This window comes from Rhododendron vialii, chromosome 9a (genome assembly GCF_030253575.1).
Source record: "Rhododendron vialii isolate Sample 1 chromosome 9a, ASM3025357v1".
NCBI lineage: Eukaryota > Viridiplantae > Streptophyta > Magnoliopsida > Ericales > Ericaceae > Rhododendron > Rhododendron vialii.
The window spans coordinates 26,156,337-26,166,636 of record NC_080565.1 but is presented as its reverse complement, the minus strand read 5'-3'; the positions used below and the strand labels follow the sequence as shown (position 1 = coordinate 26,166,636).

General features: G+C 35.7%; 1 long non-coding RNA gene across 1 annotated transcript; it reads left to right on the top strand.

Annotated features, from left to right (window-relative positions):
• Nucleotides 1-5,888: 5,888 nt before the first annotated feature.
• On the top strand, nucleotides 5,889-9,166 carry LOC131301897 (uncharacterized). Its single transcript, XR_009191455.1, has 2 exons — nucleotides 5,889-5,965; nucleotides 6,103-9,166. It is a non-coding gene; the product is annotated as an uncharacterized LOC131301897 (long non-coding RNA).
• Nucleotides 9,167-10,300: the final 1,134 nt, after the last annotated feature.

Sequence of the window (10,300 nt, the reverse complement as noted above, 5' to 3'; positions counted from 1 at the left end):
AAAAACTTAAACTATATTCGTGTAGAAATCACTGAAGTCAAAATTAGTCGACTTTCAAAATAAGAATTAATTTTAAAATATTTAAATTTATTTGGATCAATATACGGAAAATGTTAACAAGAAGTAAAAAAAATATTTAAATGTACAATTCAAGATGAAATACAAGAGTGGGAAATAATTATTAATTCATTTTTCACATATAAACACATAATTGTTCTAAATTAACAACACACATTTAATTTGTATATGTTGGTGTAGTAGTAAACGTGGGATAATGCTATGCTATCCCCTACCCAAAAGAGGACACCGGTTATAAATGATATAATAAACCACAAAATATCATTTTTTTTAAATGGCATAACATTTTGTTATTATTATATTATGTCATAACACTTTTTCAAAAATAATATAACATAACCATTCGAAGGCATAACACTTTTTAAAAATGGCATAACAAGTGCATGTTATGCTTTTATTACAAAAATGACATAACATAACACTCGAAGGCATAACCTTAAACCTTTGAGAGGCATAATCGGTGTCCCCTTTTGGGTAGGGGACACCATAGCATTTGCTAGTTAACGTGATCATTACTTTGGTTTTTTAGATCAAATTTGATAACGGGAAATGACTTCGGTGTCCCTGGTCATTTTGGGAACACCGTAACTTTTAGCATAATAAAATCATGGAAAAAAACTGTAATAGTCCTTGTAGTTAAGTGTTTGTGTCAATTTGGTCCCTGTAGTTATAATTGGCTCGATTTACACTCTGTACTTTCCATTTTGTTTCAATTCGGTCCAATTACTAACTTCCGTTAATCCGCCGTTAGTTCTTTAAATTGCAAAATCATATGGCCCCCCATTTTGGGGTTAAAACAGACCCGTTCAACTAAATAAGCCAACTTCCTTATTTTTTGTTCTTATTCAAATTTTTTTTTCATATTTGTTAGTTTTTTGTTAATTTTTTGGGGGTTATTGCATCGTCATGACGAGAAGAATCTAAAAAGTAAAAAATTATTATCGAAATTCAATTTTTTTAATAAAGACGAAAAAATTGGCTTAGGTTTATTTTTCAACATTCCTAGTCAGTAATCAGTACATCTGTACATGGGCCAAGTGCAGGAAAATTAATGGAATGACAGGGCACTATTTTTTATAACCACTTGGGCTGTTAAGTTAGGTTTATTGTAACCTAGTTGAATGGTTTGTTATGTTTATGTATTAGGTTATGACATGGTAAATTTGGAACTGAGTTTATATAATATTTTGACTTTTGGACATGGTTATTTATCTTGTTGTGACTTTTGGATCTATATCATGTTGTGATTTTTGGACATGGTTCTATGTGCATTTTCAGTACTATGCAAAAAAAAAAAGGCATCTCAGTATTTGTCCAGCAGTTGAACATGTAGACAATATCAGTGGTTATGATGCCTCATGGCTGATCATGAAAATGCTGAATTCGATGACAACTTTTTGTAGAAAATTATAACCAAATTTCTTCCCAAGTGCCTCTTTATCAATGGAGAATGAAAGAATGAGCTGTGTTTTTGGTTCAGAGGTATATCAGGGCAAGAGGGGAATGAGTAACCCTATTTAGCTAAATAAGCCAACTGGTTTATTTTTTTGTCCTTATTCAATTTTTTTTCATATTTGTTATTTTTCGTCATTTTTTTTGGAAATTATTGCATCGTCATAATGAGAGGAGTCTAAAAAGTAAAAAATTACGACCGAAACCTAATTTTTTTGAATAAAGACAAAAATAAGTCAATAAGCCAATTTTTTGGTCTCTATTAAAAAAAATTGAATTTCGATCATAATTTTTTACTTTTTAGATTTCTCTCGTCATGACGATGCAATAACCCCAAAAAAATTGACAAAAAACTAACAAATACGAAAAAAATTTCAGTAAGGATAAAAATAAGACAGTTGGCTTATTTAACCGAACTAGTCTATTTTAACCCCAAAAAAGGGGGCATATGATTTTGTTGTTTAGAGGACTAACGGCGGACTAACGGAAGTTAGTAATTGGACCAAATTGAAACAAAATGAAAAGTACAGAGTGTAAATCGAGCTAATTACAATTACAGGGACCAAATTGACATAAATACTTAACTACAGGGACTATTTCAGTTTTTTTCCCTAAAATCATTATGAGTATAACCAAAACTCATTACAAACATAACAAAACTACGGTTATGCCTTGATTGATTTTTTAGATATTCCTTAGTTATATCTTGTTTGGGTCCTATTATAATTATACTGGGTTTTAGTTAAGCTCATAATGGTGAAGTTATTCGACTTTCTCTTTCTAAACCTTATCCCAACTTTCTCTCTCTAAACAGCCCCTTTATCATTTCCAGATCTGGGGGAGGGGGGCCGCCGCCTCCTCCCCCCCTCCCTCTCCCCTCCTCTCCCTTCCCCCTCATCCTCTTCCTCTTCTCCCCTCTGGTGTATCTTTCACGGTTTGAGAGCAAGAGTTTGCTGAGTTCGTGGTGACCAAGCTTCAGGTTCTCCGACCTCCAGCAAGGGACCTGTGGGCTGTAATCGTCATGTCTCCACCTTGTCCTCCTATTTCCGGCGACAAGTGGCTGTCGGCGAGGTAATAATGGTGTGTTGGTGTTAGGGTTAGATGGGTTAGGTTTTTTTTTTTTCCTGTTTCTTTTCTGTTTTTCTTCTTCTGCCGGTTTGTCCGGCTTACCGGCTGGATCCTCCAGTCCGGGTCTGTATCGGTCTGGTTCCCCTAGATCCGATGGGTGTTGGTGGTGGGAAAATAAGTCTCCATGGTTTGGAGTTTGGTTCGTTGTGGTTCGTTGGGTTTCTTGGTGGTGGTTCTCAGTTGCTGTGGTTGCTTCGTCTGTCGCGGTGCTGGTCCACGGCCGTGATGCCGTCCAGATTCCATTTGCGCCTCATCGGGTTTGAGCTGGGGTCCGTTGGGATTCTCTACTACTTGGACCTAGATTGGTTCCTAATCTAGGCGTTTCGTCGGTCTTGCGCTTTTGCAATGGGTGCCTGTGTCGAAGTCTTGGTAGTTTTGGTTCATTCTTGTAACTTTAATGGAGTCTGTATTGCCTTCGGGCTTGTTATGAAATGAATTTGACATTTTCAAAAAATAAAATAAAAAAATAATGGTGAAATTATGCCAAAAATTACGGTGTTCCCAAAATGACCGGGGACACCATAGCATCAACGCATGCAATTGAGTTCAGTTTGAAAGCTGGAAATTAATTACTAGTATTTCGAATATAAAAACGAAGTAGAGGATTCTAGCTAACTCACTAGTTACTAATAGTATTAATCTGAGTTATAATTCTTGAGTCATATGAACCGTTAGTAGACTAATTAGCGTTAGTAAGTCAGATGACACAGATCATGTCATTACATTAATTAGTACTTGCCTTCTCCAAATTAATCACGGACCATTAGTACTTGCCTTCTCCAAATTAAAAACGGACCATTATATATAGCAAGTACTATGTAAATTAAAAAGCCAAAACCAAAACCACGTCCATTTCAAATCATTAATGTGAATTTATTCAATTTTGTACGTTCAAGAAATTTTGGTTGTGAACCCCAAGGGATTTGGCCAAGTGATTATGAAAAAGTAATAAGTGCTTCTTCATAAGGTTACATGGTACATTCCCACAGAGGCCAAACATTTTAAACCTTAGCGGCACTAGAGGTTATGCCTGGTGACTTGGTCGTTACCTTCAGCGCCCCAGAATTAGTCAAGGTGTGCAGAAGCTGGTCCGGACATCCGGTTATAAAAAAAAAAAGGAATTTTTGTTGTGGATCATTAAGGGTCGTTGATTCTCCTCCCATCTGCCCTTCTTTTTTTTTTTTTTTGGATCGGCTCCTTCTCATCTTCTTAATTCGTATGTTATATATGTACTTTATAGTCAGAAAATGTCACAGGTGGGCAATGTACAAGAGTTCTAACAGCCAATTGGAGTTGGGTGCGAGCAATATCTGGCCACCGATAAGTCACAGTAGTGTGATTTTGATTTCTAACATTTGAGAAATGGATGGTAGTTAGAGAGAGAGAGAGAGAGAGAGAGAGAGAGAGAGAGAGAGAGAAGTAGATGGGGAAATGCATGGGATCATGTGAAACTATCCATCAACACTTAACACAAACCCCACGAGCACAGCTACCCTCTCTCTCTCTCTCTCATCTCACTCACTTCTCTCTCTTGCCTGCCTGCGTGCCTTCTATTTCAACCCTACTCTTCACTCACCTCATTTCATCTACTCTCTCTACATCTCTCTTCTTTGTTGGGGTAACGTTATGCAAAACATTATATACTTTCTCCGTTTCAAAAAACTGTCTCATTCGTAAATCGAGCACTTAGTGACCTGGGGAAAATAGTTTGAATTGTTTTTGACGAAAATCCATTTTTTTAAAGTTCTTGATTTGCGTACTGGAGACTAATTTTGTAACGGAGGTAGCGCATGACAAGATGTGGTTAGTCTTAATTTAATTTGCAACTTAGATACAAAAACGACAATCACAATAACTTCTAATAAGAAAAAAATGTCTCTTTCAAATTATCCTACTAATGTGTCATTATTTATGAATTCTGTAATCGTATTGTCTCAATAATAATACTATGAAACATTGTAGTCAAGGCCTTTTTAGACTAATGTAGTTCAAGGATATATATATACACACGCACACTCTTGTTGATCGATGAGATTAATTATGAACAATCACAGCATTCTCGTTAATTAATTTATTCTTTTTCTGAATTTTCTGTTTCCATAGCATTATCGTGGTTGATTACCTAATGAACATGCTAATCTTGACTCTCTCACTCCCATCAAACCATTGCTTAACAATATTGTCGAAAATGGTTATGCATTCCAATGACACTGGCCGGGTGCAGCATGAAATATTGTTAAAGCATCGGAAACATTGTTAACCTACATTATAGGATCTCATCAATTAGTCGGATTAGCCGTCAAGGACGTCCGCCCTCGCTTATCGTTCATACGCAAAGATAGAATAACCTTCTTTTTATTTTTTGGATCATTATTATAACTTCAATAACTTTTTTTTTTTTTTTTTTTGATTAGTATAACTCCAATAACTTGATAAGAAGTTGTGACTGGTAGGGTGGTATGGGTTCTCTCTCCATATTAAATTGGTGTTCAAATTAATAATATTATTTTTCCTTACCAAAAAAGGGAACAAAACGACAAAAGGAAAAAATACGAAAAAGGAAACCTTACTTGCTTGGGGAAGGTCGTGAGGAATAGAAGGAAGGGGGGTTAGACCGTTAGAGCATCCACAATGTAATAATAAAAACCAAAAGGTTGCTAAAGTTAGTAATGTTTGCTCAAAAAAGTGCTCACATTGTAATAACCAAACTTAGCAGCCTCTTAGCAACTCATCAAATTTTGACATTTGAATAACCAAACTTAACAACTTTTACCAATAACCAAAACTCAATAACCAAATCCAATAACCAAATTCATAACTAAAAAATTAAAAAACACTTCACATTAGAATCGTCTCATCGAGACAAATAATTTGGTGTGGTCGGGTGCGTGATTGAAACTCGTTTGCAATTGGACATAGGTGCATTGCGTATTGTGGGGGGTTTTTTTTATAGGGATACAAAAATAACCAATGTGAAAATCAAGTTTGTTAGGTTTGATTATGAACTAAATGGATAATCAAATGTTGACGTGGCACATTTTGGTTATCGATTTTGATTATTCCCACTGCGGATGCTCTTACATGCACAGGTTTTCCTCTCATATATATATATGCCCACACCCGTGAGTCAAAGCTCCTTCTCACGTGCCAGAGGTAGCACACGTGTAAACATTCAAACAAAGTACACAAGTCGCACGTATCAACCATAGAAGATCTTTTCATCTTATCTCTCTTCTATAAAAACTGCCTAGGCTTAGGCCAATACCAAAGGGGGCAGAACCCATGGATTAATTATACGCCTAGCACTGTAAGGATCGATCGTCAGCTTCTTTTTCTTCTGTGTTCTTCGTCTTTTTGATCGGTTCGGTAAAGACTTGTTCGATCGTCGAGCCGATATCGATTGTTTCTAAACCTAGCTTGATTGTTTTTTGATTGTTTTTGCAGGTGTTGAAGATCGATGAGAGATGATTATTCAAGGGGGTGGATAACATACACAGGTTTTTCGATCGGCGGCGACGGGTGAGTGGTTTCCATGCTAGGCTTGTCAAGTGAGCAGTCCTCAGCTGTTAACCTTTATTTCGTTGTCTGTTCGACCTTGAAAACTTATGGTTCATATGCAAAAAACAAAACCAAAAAGAAAAAAAACCCTAGTTGTTATTGATCTAAATTAAGTGAACAAAGATTAGCATCAAAATGATCAACTTTCCATGTGGTTAAGTTTTTTTTTTTTTTCATTTTTATAACACAAAGAAACATAATTAACTAGAGAAAAATGATTATATGTAACATCAAACTACACCGCGATCAAATATTAACTACCTAAAACTCCGAAAAGGGAGTTGATCTCTCTCTCTCTCTCTCTCTCTCTCTCTCTCTCTCTGTCTCTCTCTCTCTCTCTCTCTCTCTCTCACATCGTCGTGCCTTACTTATTTTAGGTCTAAGTAGAGTAGTAGACTTGTAGCATCGCGGGCAGTGTGTTAGTACTTATGTCTATGGGGGTATCAACTAGCTAGTGTCTATGGGTTACAGTGTTAACATACATAAAAGGATTGTCATCTTTGAACTTGTAAGCTTTTAGATAGATGAGTTATTAGATAGTCATTGATCCAATATATATGCATGATATCAGAACATACCATAGTCGTTCTTGTGTTTGAATCTTCCTTGCCATAGATGAGGTCCTCATTGTTGAATCTATTTGGAAGGATTGTTTTACAGAGTCATCCAATATGCATGTTACAGATGTTCAAACAAACAACATCTACCCATCAATGATTAGATGTATTATTCTTTTGTTTGAATCTCTCCGCCTTGCACTATATAAGGAGGATCTTCTGCTTCTTTATGTATGTTACAGAAGGAATGTGTGTCATCCAATAGATTTTTTTTTTAATAGATGCATACAATCTTAGAAGGAAAGTCATTATGTTTTTCGAGAAAATCATGGATGGGTAGGTGCAAAACTTTCAAAAACCTTATTTTTTTTTTCTCGGCGTATGTCAATAGTGTCAGAGTAGTTATATTTGAACCTCTAGTCAAATAGATGAATGTACGTACACGGTGCTTACCACTGGACTACCACCCCACTTGTAATGTAATAGCCTGGACTCATCCGTCCTCGACCTGTCTTTTGAGTGGTCCCGGAAACCTTTCAAAAGATGAGATATAGATTGTGTGCAAGTGTCTTGTACGTGGGATCGATGTGTAAGATTAAGGTAGTAGTAGTATAATGTTAGTCCTAGCTAGTAAATGTTTCTCCCATGAAGAATGAGGGAATACCGGAATTGTCAGGCAGGAGATATATGTACATACTCCTTTTGTCCCAATTTAAATGTCCCCTACTGTTCTGCGTGTCATTTTCAATTGTTTATATTTTTTAATGTATATTACTAAAAATATCCATTATGGATATTATTTTGATAGATCTCAATTATTTTTATAAGACAATATTAATTCTAAAAACATAAAAATTAAAAATGGCACGCAGAACTGTAATGGACACTTAAATTGGAACCGAGGAAGAAGTATATATAAGTGGGAACTCCTTGGTGGCTGGACAGTAGAAGAAGAAGAAGGAAGATACATTAATTGCAACTCGAAATCTCACATGTTATTTTAATTCAAGGGGGTGGTAGGTGCTCCAACCGAAAGACTGAAGTTTCTATATATATATATCTATATAGAAAAGCCTCTCTTTTAAAAAAAAATCAAATCCATTTCCATTATCTGACAACGCAATCGTGTTTGAGATGGCTATGGATATAGATTTTATATGCTAACTTTTGATTTGCTGTAGATTTGATATTTTAGAAGTAGATATTCCATGTTTACTATATTTGTGGAATTTATGATTAAACTATAGGAAAAGATAGCGGGTTTACTGCAAAAAAACTGATAATTCACTTCCAAAGTACTTACAGTCTAAAATTTAATTGAAAAGCATCTCAAATCCAGCTTCTCTACATATTAGATTTTAGTATTCCTTATTTTAGTTTCCAGAAATCCGTAGCTAAAATCTCAAAATCTAATCCTATAACTTTTCGTTAACACCCACTATATCAGTTTCGACTGCTACTTTTAATCAAGGGGACGTATTCTATTACAAATTGTGTGAAGGGGTCAGTCAAAAAAATTCGTATAGGAGATGAATGGATAAGTGAAGATGCTTTCATACATCGAGAGATCTATTCAATATCGTGTATCAAGAAATTAGCTATCATACAAAACGTCCAAAAATATAAAAACTCGATGTAACCTACTAAATACTAGTAACTTGTTTTCATTATATCATACTAATTGTTTCTTACAAGTTACTTTTTTGATGAAGTTGTGTTTTGAATAAAACCTGGGGGCCCTAAACAAAGATCGATTAAATTATCTTAGTCTCTCCATGAATTGAATAATTTGAATTAAACTGGAATTTATCTACTGAGATCTACGCAGGAAATCAGCGTACGGTATACATTAAATTTTCTTTTTTTGAGCCATGGACAGAACAAGTCTAATTTTTTTTCATATTGGGTACTTTTTGAGATCCTTTTTTCCCGGGGGTAGATGGCATGCATGCATGCTTGTGGGTAGGTAAGCAAGAAGCAAGATCTAATAATGTTGGTACAGCAGGAGGGAGATTAAAGGGGATTTTGAACTAAGATCTAATGACCCCGGTTCGTTTTGGGATTTTGAATTTGGAGGTAATGAGTATAGAGAGAAATAGAGTAATAATTAAAAATATGGGTAATTTTTAAAAATAGATAGAGAGAAAAATGAGAGTAATAATTGAAAAAAATAGAATAATGATTAGAATTCAAAACCCTTAAACGAAGGGGACCTACAAATGTTTCTCCCCTTGTCACATAGGGAAAGTACAACTACCACCTGGCATTTCTATTTTTGTGATGACGTCATGCTGTAATGGGGAGAAGTTTTCAGGTGCCGTGCGGGTACCGCACATGTGGTACTCTATTGGTGACGTGTTTTGGGCAATCCAGATTTTAGAGAGAAAGAAAAAGAGGAAGGGAGTGGTCGGATGAGGGGAGAGAGGGGATAAATCTTAACCGCCAAAAACACGTTTAAACAGGTAGAATTACCGACGGGTACACCAAGTAGTATCCGTTCGGCACCCAAACACTTCTCGGTGATGGGGGCGTAAACTGTTCGGTCCGGGAATAAAAACAAAATTGGAAGTCCATTCGGGAGTTAAAAACTCAATAGACAATCAAGTGGACCATCTTAGGAACTTTCTTTCTTACTATTACTTAGATATTCGGACAGCGTAGGCGTATTTGATTAATTCTGAAATTCTGAAATTAACGATCAAACAAACTCTTTAGCGAACATCATAGGAACCTTTGCATTCACAAGATTTAATCTTTTGCATTCACAAGATTTAATCTAATTCCAGATTATGGTGTACATCTTAGGAACTTTTGAATCACCCCAGCCAATCTGGTTATGTAAATTCTTGGTTGGTATTTCGGGGTGAACGATTTTGTGTAAATTATCCACGCTGGTCACTAGTTATTGATCATCAAATTAAATGAGCACCACCACTACAAGATCCATAAAAGAAGCAATTACGCGATAATATGCACAAATATTTTTTTAAGGTCGGTGAACAAAATTAAGCTCACATCCGAGCGGTGGTTTCTGAAACTCTCTCTAGCTAGGTTGGGGATAGCATTAACTGTGTATGTGCATAGAGTCTTTTTAAGGACGAACTGACAACGAATGTGAGGTATAATAAGCAAAGGACTGGTTATTTGTCAAGGCTTTGCATGGAAATCAACATCTTTGGGACTTCTCGCTTTTTGGCCGCTTCAATTTCATCCTTTCGGATCAATATGAACCACCCAAATTTTGCAGGTCTCTCTCTCTCTCTCTCTCTCTCTCTCTCTCTCTCTCTCTATATATATATATATATATATATATGTATGTGTGATTTTATAAAGGCGATTCCAGAGACACAAGTTTTTACAGAAAAATGTAAATTAGTACCTTCTATGGAACCCATTTTGGAGTTCCACGCAAATGATTGAAGCAGTTTCAATTTCTTTAAAATTAACTCATTTGGATGTCGATAAGGTCTTGATCGGTTTTTGTCTCTAAAATTGACAGGATAAAAATTGAATGAATCGATCAAACC